This window comes from Coptis chinensis, chromosome 8 (assembly GCF_015680905.1).
Source record: "Coptis chinensis isolate HL-2020 chromosome 8, ASM1568090v1, whole genome shotgun sequence".
NCBI lineage: Eukaryota > Viridiplantae > Streptophyta > Magnoliopsida > Ranunculales > Ranunculaceae > Coptis > Coptis chinensis.
In genome coordinates, this window is record NC_141463.1 from 19,313,349 (window position 1) to 19,330,136 (window position 16,788).

The 16,788-nt window shown below is 34.4% G+C and overlaps 2 long non-coding RNA genes across 12 annotated transcripts; one reads left to right on the forward strand and one right to left on the reverse strand.

Annotated features, from left to right (window-relative positions):
- The first annotated feature begins 8,555 nt into the window (after positions 1–8,555).
- On the forward strand, positions 8,556–16,105 carry LOC147480371 (uncharacterized). 11 transcript variants are annotated; one of them, XR_015205611.1, is made up of 5 exons: positions 8,556–9,070; positions 9,549–9,914; positions 10,516–10,632; positions 11,756–11,789; positions 15,060–16,105. It is a non-coding gene; the product is annotated as an uncharacterized LOC147480371 (long non-coding RNA). The 11 variants fall into 11 exon arrangements; XR_015205620.1 differs by having other exon boundaries at positions 8,574–9,070; positions 10,548–10,632; XR_015205616.1 differs by lacking the exon at positions 15,060–16,105 and adding an exon at positions 12,781–13,328 and having other exon boundaries at positions 8,574–9,070.
- LOC147480372 (uncharacterized) lies at positions 13,641–14,410 on the reverse strand. Its single transcript, XR_015205622.1, has 3 exons — positions 14,281–14,410; positions 14,027–14,150; positions 13,641–13,947 (listed from the first exon to the last, which is right to left on the reverse strand). It is a non-coding gene; the product is annotated as an uncharacterized LOC147480372 (long non-coding RNA).
- Positions 16,106–16,788: the final 683 nt, after the last annotated feature.

A 16,788-nucleotide genomic window follows, 5' to 3' on the forward strand; every position in this document is an offset into this window, starting at 1 on the left:
TGAAACTGTTAGCGAGCAAAGCAGCAAATGTGAAACCAACTACAATTCTTACCGGCCCACTACACAACAAAAAGCACTAAACTAAGTATGCATAAACCTCACATTTGGTGATCCATGTGGGGAACCTAAAAAACAAAAATCCATGTGGGATTGATTTACATGAAAAAGCCAAATCCTACTTCACTGCCTTGGCCTCCCATGTTGTAGTTAAGATGCAATTCTTTAGTCCTTCTGTGCATCTATGCCATCTTTGCCTTCGTTCACCTTGGCACATTTGAACCACCAAATTCATGAATTGATGCGGTAAAATCCAATCCCACACATAACTTCTTCCAATTTGTATATAGAGTATACTCCACACTTTCCAATATAGCTAGACATTCAACTATGAAGTTAGTCCCATGACCAACGTACATGTCTGCACACAATAGCTCGGAACTCAAGTTCTTATTTCGAAAACAAGCTGAAACAAGCACCATAACCCGGAGGCCAGGGTTACCCAATAATGAATTTCAGACTATACCAAGAAGCTACTACTACAAACAAAAATCCACCCATCAAGAAAACCCGAGCATCATTCTCTCGGCGGGGGCCATCCGTCCTATAGTGAAATTTCTTAGGACCTGCTAAAAATCATCAAAAACAGCTGAATTTTTTTTCTAATAAGCCCAAACCCCAGCTGCCGCCACCGCAACTAGAACCTAATCCAATATCCAGAGTTAGATTAGTACAAAATGAAATATGAATTCTTCTTTTCGTTCTATGAAGATCAGGATGACAACTTTTAATAGTTAGAGTCTGAAGAGCAGTCAGATGACGCATCATCTGGCAGGATTGTCAAACTCTTACAGGAGGAAATCTTCATATAAGAAAGTTTTCTGAGACTCCATATCCAAACAGGTATAGACTCAAGGCAGCAGCCATTTCCATAACAGCAGATACAGCTAAATGGGAAGAAGGAACAGCGGAGGTTGTTGACACATAGAGAGGACAAAGCTCTTCAGTTGTGTGCGCAAAGAAACACACTCTTCGCATGCAGCCCGTACCATCCTTGCAGAGGCTTGTCCTATATATGCAGGGTGAAGCCAACACTCAAAAACTCCATGAGCATATTCACATAAATCACCCCTCCCCGCACTCCCCTTTTCGAACTCGGCAAGGAACACAACTGTAGTGAAACTTCCTTGGGGTCTCTTCTTCTAGCATTTTCACCTGGGTGAACAAAAGGACACTCCATCCGGTCATGAGAATATGCCCTTGAACAAGGTCGAACCTTGAAAGAGAACATGCAAAATTCATCTGTTGCTTAAATGATGTTCTTACTATTCAAGAAAAACTTAATGACTAAAGCATGTGATGGCTCTACCTTGGGTTTATTTATCATTCTTTACTGAAGAATAATGCCTATCAGATTTCAAAGGTCACACAAAAGTATGGTGTAGAGTTTTATCTGAAGTCATCTGATTTTGATCAGAGTTATCCAATTGGAAGTCAGTCTAGAGCAAACTTTGAGGACCGTGTATGGAAAGATTACATGAATATGCTTGGTCACTACTGTCATGTTGAACTCCAAAGGCGTCAATGGAACAGGCAGTATCCTACACCTCACTGCGACAAGCTACACAACCTCGGATTATCATGACACTATTATGAGGTGTGTTCTTCATTCACAAGTAATGCAGATTATACTCTTTTCCCTTACAAAGATGAACCACCTTTTGTACATCGACCCATGTCCTAATTACAACTCAAATCTATCATTAAAAAGAGACATAACATAAATACAATTCCAAATTCAAGACTTACTTAAACAAACAAACTACTATTACCAAAAAAGATACCTTACTAAGTTGGATTCCTAAGATTACATCAACATGTCCTAATTACAACTCAAATCTAACGAAGTTATCATTAAAAAAAAGACCTAACATAAATACAATTCCAAATTCAATAGAAATTTGCCCGTAGTAAAGTTTCTTAAACAAACAAACTACTATTAGGACGATATATAACACATCAAGAAAACCTGAAAATTTTCCATCAACCTTTTCTCTTTTCCAAGATCAATTTTAAAGGTATTTGATTAGTTTTTAAAAATTAAATTATTTTCTTATTTTATGTTCTTTACTCTTACTTTTATGGAATTGGTTACAGGTTAAGATTATGACAACTGAATATCATTCATTGAAAACGATCAACAAAGCAGATACTCCATGGAAAATTCAAGTTAGAGTTACCAGAAAATGGAATGACCTATTCTTCAATGATCTTGCACTTAAAAGCAACGAGGTTTTACTAATGGACGAACAGGTTTTATTTAAATATTTATTTAACACATATATATTATTATAAATTGTTCACCATATATTATTATAAATTGTTCACTTATATATTATTCATTGTACAGGGTCATGAAATTCAAGCTACATATTCATTAAAATTAACAAAGAAGTTTGAAAAATTCATTCAAGATGACAATGTCCTAATCGTCGAAAACTTCAAAGTGAAAGAGCCGTCAGAAAAATTTTGTACTGCTGCACATGAGTTCAAGCTTGAATTTGATGATAAAACAATACTTAAATTAGCAAGCAATCAAGACGTTGAAATTCCAAAGGACCTTTTCTTCTTCACATCCTTCACAAATATTCATTAAAAAAAAAAATAACATTGTTCTGATAGGTAATACATTCATTGGAAATTTTCATGCTTACTAACGTATGGTGTACATGTATACTCAATAATCTTTTACATGCAACAGATGTGATAGGTGTGCTTATAAAAGTCAAGGAAATTGAAACGTCAGTTACCAAATCTGGCAGTGAAAGACAAAGACGAGACATTATACTTGAGGATACAAGGTATGTAAGAAATATGTTAAAAAATTTATATATTTAAATAAGTCAATAATAGTATTTTATCCTACTTTTTAACTGCAGCAAATCTACCATGAGAATAACTTTATGGGGTAACACCATGGACCAAATTCCAGCTAATTTCATTAGATCACCCACCCCATAAAATTATGTCTTAATTGTTACATCAACTTCATTCCAAAATTTTAGAGGTACACATCTCTTACTCACCCAGATTCAAATAATTATATAAATATTGTAAATAAATAAAAATATTACTGTATGATTACAGGTTATTATCTCCAGTCAACATTTGCTACAAAGGTGTATATAAATAAGAATATTCCTAAAGATGCATCTTATTTGGAAAGGTAACATAAAACTACTTTTCAGTCAATTATTAATTTATGTCTGTTCCTCCATTTCAACATATATTTTTATTTTTTAAAAAAAATATGCAGAACACAGCAGATCAAAACAGATGCACTCAAAAACGAACAAGACACCAGCAAGCAGCAAGTAAGCAACACAACTAAAAGAATACCGAAGTTTAGCTGACATATTATTTCAAGAAAATGAGGTAACAACTAATGTTTATTAATCTGATTTGCTATCAAATTTCAAAATATACATCTTTATTATCTGAGTTTATCTTAAATTTATTGTTCTATAACAGGGTAAATCATACATGTGCAAATCAAAGGTTTCAAAAGTTTTCAATAATGAAAAAATGCCATGTTACTATAAAGGTTGCTCAAGTTGTAAAAATAAGCTTGAAAAAATCAATTAAAGATATTGGTGCAAAAAGTGCAAAAACCATTCAGAATCTAAGCTCAGATATCAATAAGGACAATTTTTACAAATATATCATATAAGGGATATGCAATCTTACATGTTTTTCTTTAATATGGAATGTACAGATACAAGTTAAACTTTGAAATCTCCGATGGCTTAAATTATGCAAGCACAGTAGCATTTGGGAAGACTGCAGAAGTAATGATCAAGCATACTGAAAAAGAAATTGCTGCCATCGAAGATAAGGTACAATGGCAAATGAGAAATCTACTATATTTACAATTATATATTGTTAACTTTTAAATTTGCAACAGGACAATGGAAACGAATTGGTCAATCAGATTTTACATAGTATAGTTGGAAAAGAATATTGCTTTCGCATTAAAGAATCTGCAAATAACAGCAACTATAGCAGAAAAACGTATAATATTTTGTACGTCTCTACCATGAACACCAATGAAGAAGTAAGTATACTTAAAGTTAAAGTGATATTTCAATTTTATAAATTTACATACTACTACTTCCAAACAAATTTTCAAGTATTGCAGCAGACTATAATACAATCAACAACAAAGGAATCACAAATAGAAGAGTTTATAGAAAATGTACAATTAAAAATACATATATATGTAATTCTATACATTTAAAATTCAATTCATAATATCAAATTATAATAATTTTGTTTCTTAATACCATGAAGCAAGTACAGAGAAATGTGTTACAGCTATATCAACACCAAGTGATCTAACAGAAAAGGTATATTTCTTACTTCACAATAATAAATACATTAAAACCCATTTTTGTAATACTAAGGTACTATTACTATTCATATATATAGGAAGATACATCCAAAATCAAAAAGAATCACAGCAACACCAATCTTTCAAATGAATCTCCAAAAGCCAAAAAAGCTTGCAAAAGTTTGCATTTCAAGGTAACTTTTCAATTTCCCATCTTTAAAAAAAAACCATTATTGGTGATGTACATTGTTTATAGATGATACTAGATACTAATGTTAATTCCTTTTTCAATACAGGACAATGACTCTGAAGCATGATGCATTGGTTACAAAACTGCTGTGGAAATTACCAAGTTCTTAATAAATGGAAAAACTCTACTGTCATTTTTAATATTAAAATTCCAAAGTCTACTTTCATTGTTTTCAATAGTTGGTTGGTTAACATTTTATCTATATATTTTGTTTTTTGTTTTCTTATTTATGTCTCTTTAGTCTCATGTATGTTTAGTTACTAATATTGGTATTCATTTTAGTATTGCTTTTAGATGTTTGACTTCGTAGCTTAGTAACTTGATTGCTTGATAGTCTGCTAAAGTGGATAAGGAAGTTATAGGCTGTAAATTGGTCCCCTTTAATGATATAAAGAAGCTCACTTAAGATGTTCTTAGTTTATCAGTATCTTTTTAGCACTTCAATACATTTTATTGTAGTCCGTAGACTTAGCATTTTCTACGAAAATTGAACCTTACACCTCGAACATCCCAGTATCCCTCACAAAGCCAAACTGCCCTAGATACGAGTACGACTTAGGGTCGAAAGACCCTTTGCCTGGGAGTTATTTAAAAGAAATGGTGAGGGTAAAGTTTAAAAAGAAACATTTACGTTGCAACAAATGTTTTCTCTTGATTTTAGTCTTGATCTCTAACAACTACAAAGGCTTGATCCCCACTCCGTCGAAAGGTTTATAGGACTTGAAACCAATCTCTTTGCTGAAGCTTGCCCTGGAAGTAATGGTTGACAAAACATTGTCAAGAGGATACCTGAAACACTACTCCAGAGCATCCAACATCATTACTGTTGTCCCAAGAGGTTTCCCCTATCTAATCTTCCACCATGCCTTATCCAAACTCAACAACTTAGTGTGACACCCTAACCTTGCACAAACGAAAGGTAAAAACTGTACAAGACCTCCCTTATTCACAAAGTGATCATAGCAACTCCAAACAAAATCCTCAACCTCCGACTTCAACCCATACTTTCAATTGACCCCAAAAGCTTTGTACAAGGGACTAGCAGTCGCAGAATGGTTATAATTCTTCATCTTTACACTACCAGGCCCATCAGGAACAACCAATCCAGACAGCAGACCAAGTGAGGCATGACCAGACTCTAGCGTGAAGCACCCCATAAGTAGTCTTCACGCCAGCTCCTAATTCATAACCTCGCCTCCCTCTATTACCTTGTGAGTGGCCTCCTCAAATTGGCTGCAAGCTACTGGGATGCTGCCCCCCGCATGCCCCTTCAAAAAGAAAATTTTTAGTTTGGGCAAATGCCATCCCGACTTCAGTTTAGATTAAACCATTTATTTGAACTTACTAAGAAACAGAGGACAATGTAGTACAAAACATTATATATAAAGCAAGACGATTGTCACATGCATGGAAGATTCAGTTGATACGCTCTGTATTGACTACTTTCCACGTGTATTGGTCCAGAACTTTCATCTTACCTAGCATCATGTTGGGCAAAATTACAAAGATTTGTAATAAGTTCTTATGGAGTGGGCGAGAGATGAAAAAGAAAAATGCATCATGCAAGCAAGAAGTCTACATCTCTTACGAAGAAGGAAAGAGGTCTGAACATTTTAGATTTGAAGATTTGGAACAAAGCTGACTATTGTGGCCCAGTGTTCAAGATTGTTTCCAAAAATGACTGCTTATGGTCAAAATAGATTTTGGTGCAACTCATAAAAACAAGCTTTTTTAGACTATGAAGACACCAAAGGACTCCTCATGGGCATGGCGAAATATTCTAAACACTGGAGAAACTGCACAGAACCTCATTGTTTACAATATTGCTTTGAAACAGAACACTTCCTTATGGCACGAGCTATGGTGTGCACATAGAATACTGTATGATGTGATGACCCAGTAGCAAGAAATAATATTCAGCTACCATTAGATGCAAAGGTCAACGGCCTTATATCTAATGGAAAATGGAACAACATACTACAAAGTCTGACTCAAGGAACTCTCAAGGATTATATTTTGAATACCTCTATCAATAACTATATTGATGATGATTCAGTTTACTATGCACCTGAAGCAAGTGATAATTTCAGCTCTAAGTCAGTATATGAAGCTTTAAGAATTCCAAAGGATAAGGTCATATGGTTCAACTTGGTTTGGGGTAAACAGGTAATCCCAAAACACTCCTTCACTATTTGGCAACTATTTTCAGGCAACCTTCCCACTCAAGATAGCCTTATTCAAAGGAATCAAATGCTTCTTCAAGAAGTTTTTCAAGAAAAATAGTGGGTGCTTTTTGACACCACTTCCTACTGATACAACTTGATCAAGATAGTATGCCACAGGAAGCAAAATACACCATTCCACAGACATGATGATTCAGACTTCTTTCATCCTGTTTAACCTATCATTCATATCAATCCAACTCATTCCACCAGTACCCACAACAAGTCCCGTACTGGAAGACTGTTGTAAGTCATATAGCCCCCGATATAAAGAAATGCTAGGGAAAATCTCCATAACAATAACCAAGCTTCCTAAGAAACAGAGGACAATGTAGTACAAAACATTATATATAAAAAGTTTTAAACAAATGAAGACTGATATTAATGTAGTACACAAAAGAATATATTTTAATATAGTGCAAACAGGTATCACTGTTGGATAGACCAACCCAATGACATTGATCAACAAATTATCAATACATTAGGTTCATTCTAGCTTTCTATGTCATCAGTTCAAAACGGTATAATAAATAGAACAAAATCAACGTATGCAAGACACATGAATAAATAAAACAAAATCAACGTTATTCGCTTTTGAGGGGAAATGGTAAGAGCCCTTATCCGAAGGTATATATGTACGTCATTACTGATTTAAAATTTACCGATCGAAAAAAATAAATAAATAAAAGTATATACAACAAGATCACAGTTAATTTATTTTAACATGTTTGAGATATCAACTTACTGGGACCATCGCTGAGCCCATGCATTTTCATCATCATTCTTAGATTTTCTTGCTTCTCATAAACCAGAGATGACAATATAATCTACATCACAATTCACAAGGCAGAATGTGGTAAGAATAATAACTAGAAAATGTAAAATAGCACACCAACCAAAAGAATTATTGTACACAGTCACAAGTTTCATATAGCTCACCTCACACTCCTAAGTACATCAAATGAAAACAATAAATATCTCTCAGCGTTATTGCTAATTTGAAAGAGTTGGATGCAAAAGGCTATTAGTAAATGGTATTGATACAGAGGTATATTTATGCATGTTCACAACAGTATAAAAACATGGTTATAATGATTCCATAAGACGTGACGAGCATGATATCATTTAATTTAAAATATCAAAATGCTAATGATGGCAACACTGCCAACCTCAGGGGTGCAGGGCGGACAGAAGAGGAAACCTTCTCGCTACTTGAAGCAATGTTAACAAGGATGGAACCGCAACGAGTTCAAAAAATAGCAACTGACACGAAAACTCTCAAAGAAGAGCTTCAGGTATTCAATACAAGTACACTAAAAGTCATATCATACATTAATTGGCAAGGAATCTAAAGAGCAAAGAAAGGCAAAATTTTAAGTTACCAAGTTCTGAATCACCTTTAGTGGTCAAGATTTTTTTAAAATAAGCAGTGTAAAAATATGTGTGTTCCAAGTGCACCCATTTTTTAAAGCATGTAGACTATGTTGTCCTTTCAGATTTCCATAAGTATACTAAGTATAAATTTTCGTAATTTTGACCTACAAAGTATTATTACTAACAAAATTAGTATAATCAAAAAAGATTTTTTCAGATTTTTAAGTGAAAATTGTTTTCTATAAATAAGAACTATAAGGGCATGTTTTCTTCCAATGCACTTATAGTTCAATTATTTGGTCTACTGTAAAGTCGGCAATAGGACTACTTCTCAGCTCATTAATTCTAACTGGGAATGGATGGTGTTAGTAACAAAAATAATGTTGAAGCTGAGATAGTTAAAGTGTTCACATGTGCAACAGTGAGATACATCTGGAGGGAGAGGAACTTTAGGCGATTTCAAAGAACATCACAACCAAGTCAAGTGGTTTCTGGAAGGATTCTAAGGGACATAACACTCTACCTACAAGGTCTACTCAAAGTGCTTTATGATACACTACAAGGGAGAGCGGTAATGACCAAACTGACCATCTCAGTCCAATTCAAACAAAAGCTACAGAAGCAATGTATATGGATTAGACCTGATGAAAAGTGGATTAAATTCAATGCCAATTGGGCCTTATCTGACTCAAGAACAAGATAAGGTGGACCTATTCTAAACCAGGAAGGTGAACTCAGGTTCCAATGATCTGAATTCTATAATCTTTCAGGAGTAACAAGCGATCCTCAAAGGATTACAAGGGTGTCTCATGCTCGATCACACTCAGATTCTGACAGGTATCGAAAAACTGCCATGATACAAATCCTAGGCCATAGATTTCAAAATCTCCAATACACACATATGTATAGAGAAACTAATCGGATAGCAAATTACTTAACGAGTTTAGCTAAAGAACACGACTATCTGTATTTTATCTCTCCTTTTGATGAGCTTCTTAGCTTATATGTAAAGGAAGATAAGGAAGGAAAAGTGTACACCTATGGTCTTTCATCTTATCATAAAAATTAAACCACTAGGTATTATCAGGTAGACCTAAGAAAGGAAAGTAAAGTTTTAATAGGAGTTCGCATTGATCGATACCAGTAGTGACCATCTCTAGCATCCATATCAGTATGAATAAAATCCATACCAGAGTGGGCATGAATAACAAATATCTTCCTTGCTGTATGAATAAAATCCTTTACTTCTGCCTCTTTCTTGGGACATTTACTTTTCGTTCTATAGCAGACCTAATCACCATTTGTTTTTTGGCAGTTTTTCTTCAGTTAAAGGACCACCAGCTTCAGTCTATTACAACCCATATATCTTCTACTCCAATTCTTACATCAATGTTATCTCAAAACTTTTTATTGCCTAAACGCCAAAGACCTGAAGCAGATTCATCCATAATGTTGTCAGAGAATTGGACGGCCATTTAGAGACTGTGTACATTGGCCAGTTGTGTCTATCTTGGGAGTTCATCCATTGGCAATAACAACCAAGTTGCTAGAGAATTTCAACAATTTCAAGTGCTCATGCAAAGATTACTGGAAAATGAGCCTTTTCAAGGACCTCGCGTTCAAAACTACATTAAAAATTGATGTGTACTTCGCAATCTTCTTCAAGTTCCAGTCATAAAAGGTACATCTATTCGCAATGCCTTTCAAATTGATGGAAAAAATCAGTCTAACATGTAGGGATGAATATACCATTCATTGTCATATCTAAACTTTTTCTACAATTTTACCTGACCAGAACTCGAAGTTAAGTATTCATCTGTGGAAGGCCAACAAAAAATATATATATATATAAATAAAAGGCTCAGACCATAAAATTGTAACCCAAATATATTGAGGAATGATATATTCTTCCAGCATATTATTTTGTTGTTACGGGACTTCAGGTAGCAACATATGTTTATGATTTATTATTTTCCCATATCTTACAAAGCATGAGTTGCTGGAACTAAGGACCAGAGCTGCGAATGTAGCACTTTTCTATGATTGTATTGGCATAAGGCTGTAAGCCATGGTCAGACAAGTGTATGAAATTTTTCAGTACATACTTAGCTGCCCAGTCAACATAAAGCCTCGCACTGATAAGGTACTCGATGTTAAGCACAAGTAGGTCAATAGGTTATATGCTCACGCCTCACGGTTCACCTTATCAATTCATACGAAAAATCAAAAATGGGCATTCCACACCGTGGTTATTGATCTGTTTTTTTCTTCTTGCGCCACAGTTATTTATGGTCCAAAAAATTTGATTTGCTAGGAGTTACACATGACATCCCAACCTGGTATAAAAGACACTTACTGAGGGTTATCCTAACCTACAATCTCTGCACATACGTATACAGGTACCACTATAGCATAACAACTTATTCGTGAGTCGAACACATGTGTGCCTATAGATAATTGGGTGAACTAGTATTACCCCCCCACTAGATGAGCCAATTAGGATTTCCCCCCCACTAGATGGGAAATTAGGGTCTCCCCCCTAAATACACACAAAAAATTTTGGTCAACCCACTTTTTTTTTTTGTGTATTTAGGGGAGACCCTAATTTCTCATCTAGTTGGGATAGTTAACCCTAGATAATTATCTAACTCATGAACTGTTGATAAGGACGATATCCGACTCACAAAGTGCATAACATTGAAGGATATGGGCAACCAGAATAACTTTCTGATGAAGATATATTGGAGCACCTCATAGAAATTGAACTGGATATATACAAACAAAATGAGATTGAACTAGACGTTGTTACATACTTGCTAGAGAATGAAGGCTTTCTGTCGAAAATGAATATCGATTGGAAATGCTGTCGTGGAAGAGATTATGATATAAAAGACTTTATGCAATTTAGAAAGAAGTTGATGAGATTGTCCAAAGGTTCTACCTGTTCAATCACTGTTAATGGACGAAATCTAAATATTATCTGTAAATAACTTTATGTCTTCCCTAGCAGATTAATATGACTCGATCCTGTTTTTTAACACCCAGTTGCTTGGATTGTTCTTTAATTTTCACTAAAGTCAATTTAGTCAGCCAAATAAGAATATGAAGGTCCAAGTCAGCCCTTCTGAAGCCCTTATTCGTCGCAATAGCAAACCATTCCCTCACAGCTGAGTCAAGCATTCGTAACATAGACTTTTCAAAACTATCCTAATCCTCTTATCTTTAGTTCTTAGACAATTATAAGTCTTATACAATTAAAAGTCTAAAACTAACACAACACTGAGAGTCTTAGAAGTCTTAGAACTCTATTACTAATTTACTACTATAACTATCTCAATACCTACGAATCTTTATCCAAAAAAACAACTATAAATCACAAACAAACACCGTACTCCACTAATCTCCAAAGCTTCTCTCCTCCAAACAAAGGTATTATTAGAAAACTCAACTACTATACATATAAATTCTACGAATTATCAAAATACTTTTACAGTTTCTAAATTCTTCTTTTGTATATTGCAGGCTATTCTACAATTCCAGTAAAGCAATCATACAGGTACAACATTTTCCTTTTATTTACAAAATTTATAAAGTAACAGATCATATTAAATTAAAAAAATTAGTTGAAATAATTACCTTATTATGTATCTGTTATGCTTAAGCTAACTCTATTCTGCAAAATTATATTTTGTCCAACCTGTAACAAGTTCTACTAAAATAAATCTTGATTAGTAGAGTGCAAAAATTTGTAGAGTGCAATTAAAAGTCAATGTCTTATCGTAAGGGTGTAATCATAATTAGTAGAGTGCATAAATTTAAAAAACCATCAACATCATATTGTACAACTCTGTGGAATATATTAAATATCATAAGTTACCCTTGATATATATTTTTTTAACATTTATTATTATTAAATATTGCAAGATATGGATTACGAATATAAATACTCTACGTCACAAAAAAAAAATGCTTGAGGAAATACTTGATTCACTTCACATAGAAGAAGCAACTTACACCTCAAAATTTGAAGACAATCTACATATATCTGAGGTTACCATATTTGATGACTCCAAAACAAAAACCATATCTGGAATTCCATCAACTACAAAAGAAAAGTCTGAAAACTCAGCAGCATGGAGTGCAATCAATTACCTAAAAGACAAAAACCTTTTTGAAATTGAAGACTTCAACTACAAGGAGCTGAATGAAAAACGCCAAGAGATTGAAGAACAACAAAATGAAATCTCAGAACTACGTAAACTAATACTATCATTATGGGCGAAAGAAAAACTACAAGAAGAAGAAATGATAAAGCTCCGTCAAGGGATAAAAGACTCAAGGAAGAGAAAGCAATATGTTATAGATTTATGCATTGACAAAAATAATTGCTAATTCATATAACATTTATGATTAATTTATTATTACAAGCAAAATTTGTTTCTTATTTATAGATTTATTTTTAATTTGTTTGTATTTATTCTTAGATTTTGGGTCTATAAATTTCGCTCACAAGTCAATTATTTAATGTTACTAGGACTCTTTTTTAGGCTGAAAAATAATTGCAAAGAAAATGGATTATCAAAGTGACAATGAAATTGATGGATATTCGTATGTTCACTTTCCGACGCAATATGTTTGGAACAACAATAACAAGGTTTGTGATATTTAATTTTACATATTACATGTTTATTTGTAAAAAAATTATTCATTAATATCTTCTCAACTACATGGATAGTCTAGATGACGATGGAAATTGTAACGGAAGCACAATCATCAAGAGTGAATCTCCACTACAACATTATGCAATTACACTTGCACGAAAAAAAAAAATTGATATATCTATTAAATTAGAGCAGAATCGATTGCAATACTACACAATGAAGAAAAATACAATTCTCAAAGAAGACTATATGGGATTATCAAATGTGCAGGAAGATATATTCTGGAAAGAAGAGATTGAATATGTCAAGGCAATTATGAATATGGAATGGGAATAGTTTTTAGAATTAGTTTAGTTATTTTAATATTGTTAGTGAATATTTATGTGAACTTGCTTAAAGTATCAACAACTTTATTATATCTCCCCGATTGTTTAGAAGTCACGGTGCTCACATCCTAGTAAAATGCTCCATGCTAACCAACAAAGTTCTCGATGGAAGCACACATTCAAGCCATATGCACATTATCAAGACTACAAAGGACTTTCGTCCCCTAAACTCGAGTTCAACACCTCCGCAAAACCAAATGATGGCACCTATGTCCAATTTTCAGTATTTTATACGAGATGTGAGTTCATGTGAAAATAATATTACCTCAAGATCCTCGAGAGTTAAAAGCCTGTTTTGGGATTGTGCCTCCTGCCTCTTTAACACATACTCAGCCCTAGACATCTTTGAGAATCTACAAATTCACTTTCCCATGGTCATGTCGAAATATGACAGGATATTAGTATATATGAATATTAATATACAGGTTTCAACTTTAGATACGCATAAAATTATGAATTAAGGGCTCCAAGAAATACCAGTATGTAACGATAGAGATTCAGGATGAGCTGGTCCTCTTCATGACTCATACCACTCCGGAAATGGGTTACTCCAACATCTGTCTGTTGGTTGTATCTAAGGTCACTTTGTGGAATCAATATGCGACCCATTGACAACATACCCAGTCCTCTAATTTCTTTTGGTGTATAGAAGATGACAGGAGGGAACCTACATAACAGATTATTAATTAGGACCTTCCTAAAAATTCAAGAAATTCAATTGGTAAGAAGGTAACCATATTTCCTACCTGCTAGGCATCTTTGAATTCAATACAATTTTAATACGTGTTTGGATTTTATTTCCACATTTGACCACCAAATCTAACAATTCTTGCGTATGTACAGTTGCCTCGCGGAAGTATGTCATAAGACCTGCCAAAGGCAATCAAAAGTACTTGAGTCTCTGTGATATCACAAATTCTACATCTACAAATCAAAAAAGAAAGAAAATACAAGAAAATAAAACTGAAAATTAAATGAAAACCAAAGGTAATAATGTTACCTATGAGAGCTGTATTCCATTTGTTGACGATCTTTGTAAATGTTGTTGACCCTGACAACATAAGAATCTGGCTGACACGATTTTCAAATACTTTCATGTGTTCATCATCAACTATTAAATGGGCCACTGCGAAGACGCTTTTTATGCTTCTCATTCGCAAGTTCCAAACCCCATCTTTTGTGTTCTGAATGCCTCTTCAGTCATTCTTATCTTGGGCAATATCCGAATCTCAAACCCACACCTATATTGAAGAAACAAATCTAATAGTTAAGAAACAGTTGAATCAGGAAACATTCAATTGAAAACAGACTGTAAACCACCAGACACCTAGATGTCATGTGAAAGAACATCTAGCAAGAAATAAATAAAAGCTGAAAGCACAACTAACATGGTATACAATTGTAATGCTAGCATACACTACAAAACCTAACACACATACTAAAAGTAATTAGAACATAGAAGAAACAAGATAATGCTTTTTTTCTAACTCCACTCAATTTTAACATCACTGCATGTCAGCATATAGGTCACATGGGAACTTCCCGCCGCATTTTAAGGTGAAGATTACACATTTTAAAGTATAACAGTTAACCCAAGTCAGAATCAAATTGGCCATGAAGTTACTATGTTACTTGCTGCTCATTTGGGAACACCAATCTTCCTTTAATTTTTTTTTGTTATAAAGTTAATAGTTCCACTAGCTAGGACCATCTCTTCACGTTATTTTTAATTTCAATTTCGTGATAATCGCATTTTTTGGTGTGTGGTGGCCAATGCAGGTTAATGTGTTTGTGGTTGGGGATAAATCTCATAGTGGGTCTAAGTTAATTTATTCGTTGCTCCATGATTTGCATTACAAGATGAGGAGGCCGGGTTGAGTATGTACCGCGTAAAAACAACAGAGTGGAAGAATAATCAACAGTTTTGTAACATGGGAATATGAGTGACACAGCCAGTAGTATGATGGACCAACTACCTACATGCAATCAAACAATCGAGGCATGTGTGGGGTTCCATGGTACATTCTCAACGAGGAAACAGGTAAAATTTAAAAAGGATAACTGGATAACCATATGCCAATTGGAGATTTTGGGGCAGAAGAGAGGACACCACAAGTTCTGGAACTAAGTGAGTGCGTAGTAACAACTTTAGAGAAGGTACATAGCTTGCGGGGTTCAACAAGTGAGGCACGACAAAGAAAGGCATTGTCCACATGCAAAAGATGTAAGATATTAGGATTTATGCAGAGACATTTATGTCATTTGTCAACGATGGGTTCAGAATCAGAAATCAGAAATTGAACAAAAAACAGAGAACATAATGCATTTCGTTAAAATGGTACCTGAAATGCATTACATTGCATTTATAGAATAATAGGGCAAGATCCAGTAGCTTATGTATTGAAATGACAGAGAGAGTGGTACTTGAATGGAAATTGATGGAAAGGGCATGCTGACGGAGCGATTGTTCTTCAACTGTGGATTTGGGGATGAAACTGGAGGCTGACTCTTGCAACTCATTTGCCAGCTCCCCCAATCTCCTTACTTAAGTTAAAGTCTCCAATCTTGGGGTGTGAGAGTGTGCTCTGTAACTTAATTTGAATAGAAGTTGCCGATACAAATACCCGCTTAAAATATATATTATAAAATTTTTTGGGCCTAGGCCCAATAGTACACGTAGAACTAAAACAAATGTGAGACCTTTCCATTCTTACTAAAAATGAGAGAGTTTACTAAGTACGCTCTCGAAATGAGACTCTGATTGTGAGATGGGGAGAGGATTAAAAGAGGGTATAATCTGAATACGATTATTTTTGGTTCTTTGATTAAGGGTCTTTGTGTGGAGAATAGGTTATCGGATGTTATAACGTTACTTGAGAAGATGAGAATGTTGAAATGCCCGCCTGAAGCGATTACTTATGGTTTTGTTATTAATGGGTTTTGTAGGACGGGTAAGGTAATGGATGGTTATGGTTTGCTTAGGAAAATGGAGGAGAGGAATTGTAAGCCTAATGTGGTTGCGTATAATATAGTTATTAATGGGTCTGTTGAGGTAGTTATGGGTGAGGCACTTAAGTTGTTTGGAGAAATGAGGGATAAAAATGTATTCCCTAATGTCACCACTTACAGTTCTATTATTCATGGGTATTTTATCAGAGGCTATATGAATGATGCTATTAGCATTTTCTGTGAAATGATGGAGCAGAGAGTTCCGCCAAACGTGATAACATATAACACGTTGATGCATGCTCTTTGCAAAGAAGGGAGGGTTGTGGAAGCACATGGAATGCTATTTGTGATGATTCAGAGTGGTGAGGTTCCTAATGCGAATTCGTACAATATATTGATGGATGGCTATTGCTTGGCCGAACGAGTGGATGATGCACTAAAGCTCTTTGATTCAATGGTTTCTAAGCGGATTAAGGTGAATGTTGTCAGTTACAATGTTTTGATTAATAGATATTGTAGAAGTAGGAAAGTAGATGAGGCAGTGGGTCTGTTTAAAAAA